We start from the raw sequence: 14,568 nt of genomic DNA on the forward strand, positions 1-14,568 counted from the left end.
AATCACACAGGGATTTTGATGGTGTCTTTGATAATTCCATACCTTTCCAAACTTAGCTGATGTTGGACAATGGATTCAAATGTCATTAAGTCCCTGGAAGGCCAACCACATACACACATACATAAAGCAAGTACGTTTTGTCTGTGTAAGAAGCCAGCAGCAAAGGGGCCGTTTGCAATGCTGGCTTTGCCCCTAGCCTTTGCTGAAACTGCTCCTCAGCCTCTGGCTTTCTCCCAAGAGAACTCTTCATTCCTAAACAGCAAATGCCAGGGGGGATGCAGGTACAAGCTTTATGTTAGGTACCAATAAAGGCAGCAGACTTTTCCATGGACTAGAGCTTTCACCAGCTTGCCTGTAATCTGTTATGAAAAGGTCAGTAAAAACCTGAAGTCCTCATGCCAGACCCACAATTCAGATCTGCCTTCTTGGCTTCTTCATAAAAGACAATAAAACAATAAAAGCTGAAGTAGTGGAAATCCAGGGAAATAACAAATGCATTTAAGAAAGATAGTCAGAGAGTGCAAGCAAGATAATAGCAGTACACCAAATAGAGATGAGACAAATGCTAGGTATTTCAGCTCCTACTGAAATGCAGGCTGGTAATGTTCGAGAGATTCATGTCTCCTGATTATCTAGAGCTACATGTTCCCATCACCAGTCCTGTGTCAATGCCTATATAACATAAATGAATCCAGAAACCTGGCCAGTCAGAAACTCACCACTTTTTCTTACTGAACCAGTTCATTGAACATCAGGATGAGTAGTAGTGGTGGCAAGAAAGGAGAATTGGGAATGTATGGTCAAGGTTAGGTGAGATAGATTCCAATTCAATTGACTTAGGGCCATCATAAAATCACTGCCTGGGCTGTAAAGACTTGAAAAGCTGGAAGATATTACTTTCAGAAAGCAGCTGTGTAGGACAATGCAATGCAGGTAGTGAAACATACTTCTGTACACTGGGCAGCTAAGACACTTAAGCTAAAGAAATTCTCTTTGTTATTAACATAAATAAAGCATCCAAAGTTAGTAACAAAAAAGTCACTTTAAAAATATTAACAGCTAACTTCAAGGGGAAAAAAATTCAGAATAGACTTTATTCCCACACCTTGACAGAACTGGTCTAGATTCTCAACTCAGTAAAGACAGACAATAGCTTCCAAACCCTAACTCCCTGAGGGGTCAGTAGCATACAATTTAGAGCAATTTTTTTCTGCAGCTAATGAAAACACCGTTTCCCAAGAGTTCCAGCTAGTGGGACATTAAACATGACCTGAAACCCAAAAGTTCGTGTGGAAATGGTTGCGTATGTTCAAGTATTAGTGGAGTAAAATAAAGGAATTCTCTTCTTCAGGTCTTCTAAACAAAGTATTAGAGCAAAAAAAGGTGAAGGGCTTAGTAAGTCACCCAAACTGTCAGCCATCTCCTAAATAAGTGAGGAAAAGCTGCAGATGATGATGAATCATTATATAGCAGACCAACACTGTTTCTTTTTTCTTTCCTTTAAAATAACCCAACATATGCACATATTTGATAAATTATATCTTCTGTTTAACTATAACATGACATTCTGAAACCAGGAAACAAAACATGCCTCCTGCCGTGCCTGTGTAAAGCTTTTCTTCAGTGACATAGCTAAATTAATGGCTTCCTCTTAGCTGGATTCTTAGGTGTCTACAAAAGCTCATTTTACAGACTTTCTTTACAGGATAACTCTTGAGGAGGGCAGTCTTGAGGAATTACAGCTACAAGTTGAAGAGCTCCTTTTTTTCCTGTGTGCGGCCTTGTTTTCAAAAATTACAGATGAAGGTTTTATTTAATCAGATGTCTCTTGGATCCTGGCTCCCAGTCATGCACATGGGGATCTGGTCACAATTTTCTATGACTCCTTTCTGCCCTTTTGCCTGTTTTTCTTTCCAGAAGATACTGAATGTGAATGTGATGTGCTTGGTTCTGAGCAGTGACTTCAAATGCATGCTTTGAGATCTAAGGAGAAAAGGTTAGTAGTGGAGTGGCAAAGGAGAGGAAGGTGTACAGAGAGAAAAACACCTGCAGGTATAGTACCCACAGTGGACACACTTGCTTTCACAGGAAATGAAAGAGATAAAAAAATATACTGGCAATCTTGAATTAAAAATTGTCTTGATGTAATCTGGGCAAGAGTGAACCTGGCCAAAGAGGTAAATGTAAGAATAAAGAAGCTGTTGTGTTTGTTTTTTTTTTTCTTTTATTATAAAAGTGCTACCTGTGCTTTACAGAGAAGAGAACAAAGTCATAAACTGGTTATGGTTTCTGTCTAAATCTGCAACACCAGAAAATGACAGCAATGGAGAACATAGCCTTCCTCCATTTCCCCAGGGAATATCTGACCAGTCATCAGCATATTTATCGCTTACAGATGAAGGAAAGGCAGACTTACATTTGTCATCTGAACATGACAGTACTCATTCTCAGGGGAGCATTGCATTCCCACACACACAGCAGCAGGTGAAGCTACAATAGATAGTATGCATTATTGCTTATTGGCTTGGGTGCAGTGCAAATCTACTGCTTCCAGTTTCAGTGACAGCTCAGATGTAGGCTAATAGCTTTGTTATATATACTTACAGCTATGTTTTCTGAATATCTCAAGATCCTTATCATAAAAGACCTTGTAATCAAAATCTAGTTTTCGTTAAGAACTACAGGTTCTTTAAGAGACAAGATAACTTCAGTTCTCTGATGTAACACGTACGAAAAAATTACAAGATAAGTCTCAAAAGACTTGGTATATGGTAGGCTTCAGGTACTGTACAGGTTGCTTGCAGTTAGAACATGGTGCTTGCTCTTAGAAACTTCTTTTGTCATTAAAATTAGATGATTTTAATTTTAAAAACCTTTGAAATCCATTTATCCATTGATCTATTTGCCTGTGTATTTATCTACCTACCTACTTACCAACCAGTCATTTTTCAGTCAAAGATATTCTATTGCAGAGGCTTTGTTTGTTAGAAAGTTAAAAATGAGCACTATATGATGTTCTGAATCACTTGGTTCACGGAGGTATAATCGAAGATGTATTCAGAACTGAATAGCAAAAAATGAGCCAGTGAAATCAGAATGGCTTTGGTTGAATAACAGGATGAGGACTCAGCAAAGAAAGATATGCAACTAAATTGTGCATCAGCTTGTAATACTTGATCCTTTCCAACAGGAAGCGTTCTGCTACAATTATGGGTAGAGCTATATTTGAAAGGCTTGAAATTCCACAGATTCTGAATACATCAATCAGATTGCACAATTTACAGAAAAGACAAGACTGAATGTCGTGTTTTATGAGGGTGAGATAGCTATGGTAAGTATCACAACTCTTTCTGTGTGACTGGGAGAGCAGTGCTTGGGACAGATGCAACTGAAGGAGACTAGAGGCTCTTGGCAGATTTTGATGTATTGCTGCTCATCAACATACAAAATTGCACTAATGACCTGTTCCTTATTGACAGCAAGGACTGACATAGGTAAGAAAGGCACTTCAGCAGAGTGCTTCTAGTTAAAGTTCTTCCAAGACAGTACAAATTAGGAGATGAGCCTAGGAAGTAGAGGGAGAATTACAAGGACCCTGAGCAAAGCAGCAAAGGAAGGAGCAGCAGTGAGAGAAAAACAATTCTGGTATGTATATTTTACGGCTAGCGTGGGTAGGAGTGTTTCTCCCACCACATTAGCGTGAAAGCATGAGCGTCTCCTGCCAGGGGAGTAGCAGATGGAGCAACTATATTTCAGATGAGGACTTGTGCTATTGGACTGTCAAGCTGCTGTGGGAGCTACTCAAAATTTGTGATCAGCATCCTTGATGCAGTCCATGACTTACATCCTGAGGACAAAGAAACACTTTGGGTTACATTATCTACAGCTGTTCTTTACTCTGTACAAGCTGTCCTTTACTCTGTAAGTTGTTTTACTGCCTTGTTTGCCCTGTGTTCAAATACTTTCTAGAATTTTAACTTTCTAGAGTTTTAACTAATCTCTGACATATGTGAATAATATTCTTATCCACTTTCCAGAATAAATTATGTGTGCAATACAAAAATTAGCTTCCTGTCAGGTACAAAAATGTTGTTTTTAAGGAAAAATCCCTTTTACACAATAAAAGAGATGTAGGATGTTCTGCAGCAATCCATGCTAGCTGGGGACTTTAGGGGATGTCCAGCAGAGTTACACTGCAACATTGCAGTCTGAGTGGAAGTATCTACAATTTCCATAATGGGACAGCTTTTTGGGCAACCAAAAATGGCAGATACTTATTCACATATGCCTCTCCAATGCAATAAACTAGAGCTAAGAAAACTCCTGAACCTATATGCTGAGTCAATCGATGTAGCGATTTATATCTGCATATAGAGAGGTGGTATTATGGCCACAGAACACTCTCCTTTACTTCCAGCATAAGCTTCATCTTCATTTTAAATACATGTTTTCTTTTCATCCACAAACTGAACTTACCCAAGCAATGGGTCACACTGGCAACACTGGTAGCCCATAAGTGGTTTAGATGGCAAACCACTGCCTGCCTACTGACTAATTGTGGTTAAAAGCTGAATCCAAATCATCTTACATGGTCTCCTAACAGCTGCTCATAAATTCTATACAGTGCACAGACTCCACTTGTACACAATGCAGAACTGCAACTTTTTCTAGACTTTAGACACCCAACATTTTATTTTTGCTTTGTTTTTTATATTTTCAGTGTTTGAAATGTCCAGGGAAAGGAAAATAGAACAAACTCCTTTTCAAGTAGTCAAGAATGCAAACAAAAAGCTTTAATCCGAAAAGTTTTCTAAAATGTTGTCTGGCTTTTAAACCTAAATATCATACGGGCAATTAGCAGCTTCACTAAGAAAATACAGGACTACCTACAGCATCGGTCAATTAGCAGCTTCAACCTATCTGTCATCTTGCTGAAGAACAATTTTCACATCCAGTTCTTTGATAGATTATAAGATTATGTTTTAAAAGGAGGACTTTATTCATAATGATAATGGCTAGTCAAATGACATGAGCACAGTTTATCAATGGCTTTTCTCTTTTTTTTGTAGAGAACAATTTCAAAAGCCTACACAACTGCTGCAAATTCTTCAGTGCAGCTTATAAACCTCACTGTCATCTTTCTGTGTTTCAGGCCAGCAGGAAGAAAGGAAAATGAAGTCACTAAAAAGGTTAAAATATCCTGGAGATCAGGAAGCAATTCTGTTTATTTAGATCATTTTTACTATAAATATTTAGAATAGAAATGGAGAGAGAACAGGATGAGATAAAATTCACCACCCAGCTTTAAAAAAGTTCAAGTGCAAAAAGTCAATGACAAGATAGCAGAGTAATGACTGAGAAAACACTTTTACAAAAGTGTACAAAAAGCCTTGGGTGAATGTGATCATAATTCAGCCTTGGACACATGCTGTACTCTTATAATACAGAAAGCTCCTCATCATGCTGGCCTTCACACAAAGGCAATGAAAAGAAGAAGATTGCTCTTAAAACTAAAAAATATTGTGCTTAAAAATGTTAAACACCTAAAGAAGACAGAAATATTTCAAGCTCACATATGACTACAACTCATTTTCAGCAAAAAACTCAATTTCAAAGACCAAGCTCAAGACAGTAAAAGAACTCATCTGGAGAATGATTTTGTATTACTCTCATAACATGCCTTCTATGAAAATTAATTGTGCTTCATAACCCACCACTTCTAATAATAATGTAATTCAGTCCAGAAATTTGCACACATATTATAGTTAATATGACAAAAATGAGGTACTACAACTGATTGCGAAAGCTGCAGATTTTTATTAGTGTCAACAAAACATAAAAATTATGCCATTTATATATATATTTTAGATATCACAAGTATTTAATGAACATGGTAGTCTTAATAAGACACTGTTTATAAATGAGCTAATTTCATAACTGAGTTATAACATGACTGTCATACAGTAAGATCCATTTAATGCTTTCCAGCCACAGAAATGGTATGAAGCTCTTCCTTGTTTTAAGAATAATTGTACTTAAACTAAAAATGATGTGTATAAAGAGGATGGCATTGCCTCCAAGATAGTAACTTAGGAAGTGATCTTAAGTTGATCCACTTTTAACTGGATATTGGATTAAAATTTGCAAGATCCACTATTAACTTATCAAACAAAACCCAAAACAAAACCTACAGAAGATACATGATACAATGTTACAATGATATTATGGATATTTTCATCCTACTGGTCTTGTGGGACACTGTTTTTTATCATAATATTAAGACAAAGGCAATTGCCAACACCTTTTAAGACTTACCATCTGAGATGTGCACAGCAAGATGTGGAAGGGCAGTTCTTCCATATGAAAAAGTTCATGGCTGTTTGATACTTCTATGAAAATTAAGGGTAAAAAAAATTGCCTAACATATTTAATTTGCCTTTTTACCTTTGGCAGCTGTGCCTCTAAGATGGAGTATAAAGCCATTGATGGTCAAGTTGTGATGGCAGTGTAAATTAGCTTGTGCTTCAAACCACTTTGTCTAAGGTCTGAGACTCCTTTTAAGACAGAAAATTGGAGAAGGGGCTGAACACAAAGTAATTTCAGATCCAAATTGTTGCATCTGTGTCCACAGCCTTTTCAGCTTATTTTCCCTGAAACCTTTTTACTAAGAGCTTAAGCATCCTTTTATCTCATATATATATATATTAGCACACACATACCATCTGGATTCTACATGCAGTGCTTTTGGAAACCCTCTATCATGTTCATAAAGTGAAATAACTCGATCAAGGTTGCTTCTTATTAATATCAATTTGCCACAAACTTAGGAAAAGGATAATGACAATGAGGAAAATGTATGGAAACTCGGATGTCTGGGTTGCATGATTATACTCCTTGTGTGATACAATATAATGCATTGTTTGCACTATTTTCAGAGGTCATTTCATAATTTTATTTAAAAACTGCATGTTAGGCCTGAATCTCTGCATATTCAAGGAAAGACCTTGACAAGTCCATTTTAAGTTTTCTTGTTTTGGTATCTGGTGGTCTGAGTAGTTTTTTAAAGCTTTGTTCTGAAATTATACAGGAAAAAACTATTTGACATCCCTTGGAAATGAATGCTGCTGACAGGAGAGTATTTCAGTGTCAGAAGTGAATTAAAATACAGGGAATTAATTTATATGAGCTTTGTTGCTGACTTTTAGTAGCAGATGTACTTGTGATGTAAATTTAAACTATATTTCTATTTATGCCTCTCACAATTGATCTAGAACTGCAAAACCTTTTTCTTCCCTAATCTTCTCTTTGCATTTGTCTTTGAAGATCCAGATCTGTTAGAGACCATTAATGTAATTTATTCATGTGTAGCATAATATTTAAAAGAAATTACTGCTTAGCATGAAGAAAATGGATGGTTTCTTTGCAATTCTGTTGTATTGGCTCATCTGATACTTTCTTGAATTTTTCACGTGAAGTTTAATCACCAAGCCAATAAATAAAATAAAATTAAAGGAAACTAAAATATAATAGATCCAGCAGCTGGCAGCTCACGTCAAAAGGTAATAGTAAAGGATGTTCTCAGTTTAAATATTTATACAAAGAGTTTTCTGAGACAGCAAGTGTTTCTTTTTTTAAAGAAGTTAATTTAAAGCACATTTTTTCTAAACATAACAAGGTTCCTAGAGCTTAAATAACTTCATGAATTACATTTATTTTGACATCTCAAGGAAGTAGCTTATAATGAACAGGTTCCCAAACAAATCCACCTACAATGAACTGAAGAAAGTATCAGCTTGACTTTGATTGAAGCAATAGGAAAATGTTTTACAATGCAAAGAGGGGCCTATCCATTAGATATTTTGTTTTCATAAATATTCTCTGTGTGTCTTTAAAAGTGCAATCACTTGGTTGAAGACCAGCATGTGTTGTAGTGCAGTTGAAATGAGGAGCAAAATTTCAGTAAGAAAGAGCTTATTTCAAGGCTCTCCAGTGATTTAAGCTGGCTGAAATGATTTAGACAATTAACAAAAGGGTGGAATTTGCAGATACATTAATTTCCATAAAACTTTTTAGATAGAAGAAGCATCTAAGTGAGACCATGTGTTCTTGTGTAGCCTAGAAACACAGAAAAGGTTGAAATTATATTAAGAGTTCAGAAATTACTCTCCTGCAGAAAAATGAAAGCAGGAGCTGTGTTCCTTTGGAAAAAAAATCTTCCTCATGGTTACAAGAATAAAATGTTAACACCTAGTCCTTAAAGACAGAACAATTCGGAAAGCTTCTGTACCATCTCTTCCTTAAAGGTCACTTATGCCAAATATTAAGCAAGAATAATCTGGGATATATTTGCTCTTTAAAAACATGAAAACAGTTAACACCCAAGTTTCCCATCTCATTTTAGACATCAATTATTCCAAGATTTTTCAAAACTTTGAATTAGCAAGAAGAAATTAATTGTTTGGAAGAAAGCTGTGCACGATATAGATTTAATAGTCACATTTTATAGAATATATATTTTATGTGGAGTTGACAGCACCAACTAGACCCAGACATCTGGTTCTTTTTTCTAAGACTAGTTTTAATTATACACAGGTCTCTGTGTCAAGGTCTGTGCTGTGCTTTGTGTTGATCTTATCTTTTCATTAAAAAAATGAATAAAGTTATACGGAACATTTCAGTATATAATAATCCACTGCTAATGATCCTGCCAGACATTGTGAGATACTAAAATATAATCAGCATTGAGCTGTGAATACAATGAAGACAATGAGCAAGGGAGTCACCATGGTGAGTATGGTGGTGAGTTGACTCCCTGGCACAAAAATGTGAAATGCTACTGCAGGACTGGATGGTAAAATAAAGTCAGATAACAAACCTCCAGAAGCTATTGACTGAACTAAAGACAGCGTGTCATGAGGGACTTCATTAATAGGCTTTGGGTGTGAGCTTTAGAAGAAAGGCCTCCTCAGCTCATGGGCTAGGGAAGATAAATGAGAAGTTGTCACTTAGCATAGATGTGGCTTGTCTTGTTGGAACAAGGAGCCATTTCACTCAGGAGAGAAGCTTCTTAGACATGTAAGAAACGGAAGGAAATGACAACTAATGATAAACTAAGAAAAAACCCCATGCATCTAATCAAGTATACAATAACTTGCAGAGATATGAAGAGATTGAATGTATAAGATTAACAGAAATTTACCTTCTTAGGAAGAAAATGTACACTATTAAGCCACAGTATTAAAAGCTTATGGAAATTTCTGTATGCTTGAGTCAGATGTAACTTGTGTAGAAAAGGCAGAGAAGGTAAAAACGTGGAACAATGATACATGGAGCTCTCAGTGTACCCTTGGTTGCCTTGGAGTTATTAGTAATACAGGGAATATAGGACTTTGAGCATTCACAGATTACTTATGGTTCACTAACAAAACCAGTGTAACATTTTGTAAACTACAACCCAGAGTAAGTGACTGAATAAGCACTTCTCAGTAGTACATGAAGAGAAATCATGTTATGAATGTCATCAGTCTAGGAAACCTTTCGTGAGGGATTTGTGTGGGGCCCCACTACCCTCCTGTGATTGCTTAATAATGAAAGTTTCAAAATAAGGAGAAAAAGTGCTTCTGATAAAATTTAGGGGTTTTGAGGAACTGGTAAATAATAATGAAGACAGCGAAGCCACACAACAAAATGTCTTTTAGCAGATGGGATAAAGCAACAGAGTGCAGGACTGTACCTTGTAAAACAGAGATCTAAAAAGAATTAAAATTCACAGCAGGGGAGACAACCTCATTAATATGTCCGAGTGACATGCATTAGTGAAAAAGGACTGTTTGAACCCTGTACTCCATGAAGCAGAAGTAATTTTATCCGTATGTGAAACATAGATGACGCTAGTACTAAAATGCAGCATCCAGTTTTGGTGGCTGCATTTATAGTGAGGTTTAGAAGTCTCAGGAGAGCTCCAAAGAGAAGCAGAATAGTTATTCTATTTTCCAGAGAAAACATCTTGTTGTTAAAAGCTTAATGTTCAAATCTGGTTAGCTTATTAAAAGAGAAGATTGAAGAGCAATTTGATTACAGAGTATAATGCCTTCATAAGGTGAAAACAGACTATATATTCTTTAATTTAGTGAGAAAGGCATAAGAAAACTTAAATTGAATCAGATAAATTCTAATAGGAAATAAGATATAAAACCCAGTAACACTCTGACAGATAATTTCCTCATATAAACTCCTTAGCAAATCCACCCTCTCCTAAGCTCTCGTCATCCCTGAATCAGAGCAGTACAATTTGCTCTGAAGATGTGCTTTTCAAAACACAAAAGCCATTGGACCTGGTAGAGTAGCATGTGGTAAACATCATTGGCATGTCATACAATTGATCAGCCTAGGTGACTGAGGAGCAACTAAGGCTCATGCTATTGCCTGTTGGAAATCATTTGAATTCAACAAATCATCACTTTCTAAAACTCTCACTTAATATCTGCTCATTTAGTGACTAACTGGCAGGAGCCAGCATCTGACAGTGAGTGTGCTTCATTCACACTCAACCCTTTGGTGGCACCACAGCCTTCACCCAGCACCCTAGTAAAACTTTCCTCAGGACTGTAGAAGTGCAGTCCTTGGACAACTCTTCCAATTGCTTCCTTTCCTTGGAGGAAAATACGTTGTGGTACCACGCTATAAATGAGTGTGACTACACACTTTCCTGCCATGCAAATTCTTCTGCAGTGAATAAGAGGAAGAATGAGCCTCTCTTGATTGTAGGGTCCTACTGTGTTGTAAGAGAGCAGGGTGGGTGGACAGGCAAACATGGGAATCACAGAATCATAGGAAAGGGAGCTGTATATGTTAGAGGAATAAAGATTAAACCAAAACCTGAAGTGAACAGGAATAAATCCTCTATAGGAAAGGAGTGAGGAGAATCAGAAGATTCTGGAAAGGTGAGGAAGTAGGATCACTATATATGGAAAAGAAGCCAACTCCAAATTGAGCATCCTAATGCAAGCCACAATGTCTACTAAAATTCAGGGTTGGGAAGGCGGAAGGAAAACTTATAATCTGTGCTTAAAAAAAAGAGTCCACAGGCACAGATATCAAAAGACAATGTCAGTGAAATATAAAATTGTGTTTTAAGTATATGAAAACATTATCATGTTGCACAGAGATATGTGATTTTTGAATTGCTAAATACTGTGAACGAGACAGCAATTCCACACAGATAAAATTCTGTACATTCAGCGGGCACAGCCTCATTATTACTGAAGTAGTGAATGCTTCAAGATAGGGTCTCATCCACACAGTCACAAAAATGAAGTTAGCAGTGAGATTGATATTGCTATGATTACAATAGCAATTACAGTTGTAGTTGCTACATGACCAATAGCTCTGCTATTAAATCTCTGAGCACAGAGGGAAATTCATGGTGGTGGTTTTGTCAAGGGGGGTTGACTGTTGCATTCTGCCTGGTTAATTTTACATTTAGATTCACTGGATGTTTAAAAGGGAATGGGATCATTCTATAAAGAGCCCGAAGCGAAGAGGAAATGAGAACAGAAAGCCAGGTGCTGTGGAGACCCCTCCTGCCTCCTAAAAGATCAATGAGCAGTTTGAAATAGTTCTCAAGGGGCAATATAAAAGTAAATAGTACCCATATCCACCCAAGTTTTGCCATGCTTGTAAAAGCTAAGATGACTGCCTATCCTAATTCACATACAGTCTCTGTGCTCAGTTTCTGCTTCTTGCTGTCTTTTTCCCTTGGTTCCTCGGATCACTTTGCTTTCTGATCTAATGCAATGAAATGTCTATGCCAAAATCTCAGTAATTTTGTTTGAGGAATTTTGGGGTTGCTTGCAAAGGCTTACAGACCTTTAAGTGCATGCTTTTAAGGCTTCATTAGTTTTTAGAGTAAGACTCCTAAAGCTGACAGCCATCACAAGGCAGCTGTTAGAAGAAAACATTAAAGGCACTTGGAAATCTGTAAAGAATTGATGAATCATTACCTGTGATATTGGAGGAATTGAAATACCTGAAAATGTAACAACATGAATCATATTTTTCTTTGTCATCACCCTGACTCACTGTTTCTCACTTGAAAAAACTTTCCTTCCTTTATTAATCTGGCATATGGGAATTATCCCTCAGGCAGCTGGGATGATTTTTCCTGAAGGAAGGCAATCATATCTACATAAGAAAAAGTTACACAGCAGGAAGAAAAGTTCCAAGGTTAAGATTCCTGTAAGAAGTTGTATATTAATTTTTAAATATAACTTAAACCATACATGTATGCAGCCCTCTCCCACGGGATGAGAAGCGTGTGGATTCAGAAATGACAAATAACAGGTATGCAACATCTCCTAAAAAGCCTGTTGACAGCTCTGCAGAGCTCCCAGCAGCCAAAATGCTGACTGCTGTGCCAGAAGTTAACAAAGGTTATTATGAAACTCCCTTTAGACATTAAAAGAGGAGAGGGCAAAAAGAACACATTTGAAAACAGATCCAAGAGCTCTAGCATGGGAGCTCTGATGGGGGTTGAAACGTATTGAGGATTCAACCTAGAGATAATCACTGGAGGTAGTAACAGGGGTCTAGATCCTTTGAAAATCCCATCTTTCAAAGCTCCAGGCAATCACTCTGGCATGGAAGATAGCTCACACCCCACTGCCACCATGCTGTGCTCCTCTCGCTTCCTCTGCAGAAGTATTTTCTTACCATCACCTCTTGTGAAAGGTGAAATTCATCTGGGAAAGAATTCAAGCAGAAATCTCAAGATAAAACCATGTCTAACAGAGTTTTATAGGTTACTGTGCACTTTCTAAAATATTTCATTTTCAGCTTCTGAAGCTTTTCTCAGGTAGTGTCTCCAATGATCACTCTAAGTTTTCGCTCCTTCTTCATATTTACACTTTTCTTAGGTTTCAAGACAGGACTGTTTGAACACAGTATTTTCTTATTAAGCTTTGCTATCCATTCCTAGATAGTGTTTTCACTGGTATATTGCCCTCCTTTCAATCTTCTCAAACTGAAAGTACCTTTCTCTTTTACACTCTTGCCTTTGATTTATAACATAATATTTTTATATTTTCTCTGCAGAAAAGGTGTTTGCTCTTATCTAGGTCTCATATTCTTGGAGGACATTATATCCCCAGAGGCCAAATGAAGCAGCATCAATTTATCTAGCATTTTTTCCCCAGAAGCAAACTGAAATGTGAAGTCTCTCTCAACTTTTTTTTTCCTGGGATGTCATCCCATCCATTATGGGTATATTCAATTTAGCAATAGAAAAAAACCCACTATGTAAATAGCATTAACAGTGGGCTAATAACCTAACAGAGATAGTCAAGGCATTTCTTAAAGCTTGTGTCCTAACGATGCCACTGTACCAGGGTTGGATTATTCACTAAAATCTGGCAGGCACTTAGTTATGTCTTGTTGGTTCATCACTCAAGACTGAAGAACTCAGGACAGGGATATGGTGTCAGTAGGTTTTTTCTAGGAGGGATGAGAATTACTTGGCACATTGAGACTATTCCAGTAAAGACAGATGTTACACAAGCGTTCTTGAGATTGCTGTTGAGTAAGTGTTCCCTGGCACATGGCCATAAACCCCACAGGCACCCTACCATACCAGCAGGCGGGAGAGAAGCTCTGGAGCACACTCTTAGGACACTTCTTCTCAATTGCCTTAGGATAGACTGGATAGACATTTAATTCTGATAATGTATCATGGTGAGGTTCTTTTGCAGCAGGCTCTATCACTCACAGAACTTCCTGTTGTTTTTCTGTTGGTTTTTTTTGTTGGTTTCAGGGTGTTTTTTGGCTTGTGGAGCTCAATAATGTCACTACATAACATTTGATTAGGTTATCGTTCCATGTTATGAACTTTGCATCTTTATTACTATAAGAAAGTTCTTGCAAAATTCATTAGAAAAATTGAAAGGTATAATAGAAATAGGAAACAAGAAACCTATAATCCTGACTAAGGAGATTTTTGAGTTAAATTTCAATGTTTCAATGACAAAATATACACAATCCTTAAATAACAGGAGATAAAACCTTTTAAATATCCCCGTCTCCTCTGGGATATCTGTTTATACATCCCTTTGAATGACCCTCTGGAAGATAATTTAAGTTGACAGTCCTGTGTCAGATAAATTTGTAACATGAGCATTAGACGAAAACATGTATAAACCCAGTTTATTGTTTGAGAAAACACATAATTCATATCAGGCTGCATTGCAAATCACTGGCTATTTCCTGTGCCTTAATTGTAGACTACATGTAGACACTGAAGTGACAAATGTCTGACAGTTTAGCAAGCTTAGTTCACCATTAGGAAGAGATGCAAAGCCTGTACAGATGATTTTTTGGAAATGAGTGTAATAAAAGCCAAAGCAAATTAATTTTAAAATGTGCCAGTCACATAAAGACTAAATAAATTGATTAGAGAGCCTGAAACTAAAGGTCTGATTGCTCATTACCAGCTCAGTTCTGCATGTGGCAGACTAAGATTTGTTATTGTGAAATCTCAGAAAGTTTATTAAATGGATTCTCTCCCCTTATTTTAGC

This window comes from Melopsittacus undulatus, chromosome 1, assembly GCF_012275295.1.
Source record: "Melopsittacus undulatus isolate bMelUnd1 chromosome 1, bMelUnd1.mat.Z, whole genome shotgun sequence".
NCBI classification, from domain to species: Eukaryota; Metazoa; Chordata; class Aves; order Psittaciformes; family Psittaculidae; genus Melopsittacus; species Melopsittacus undulatus.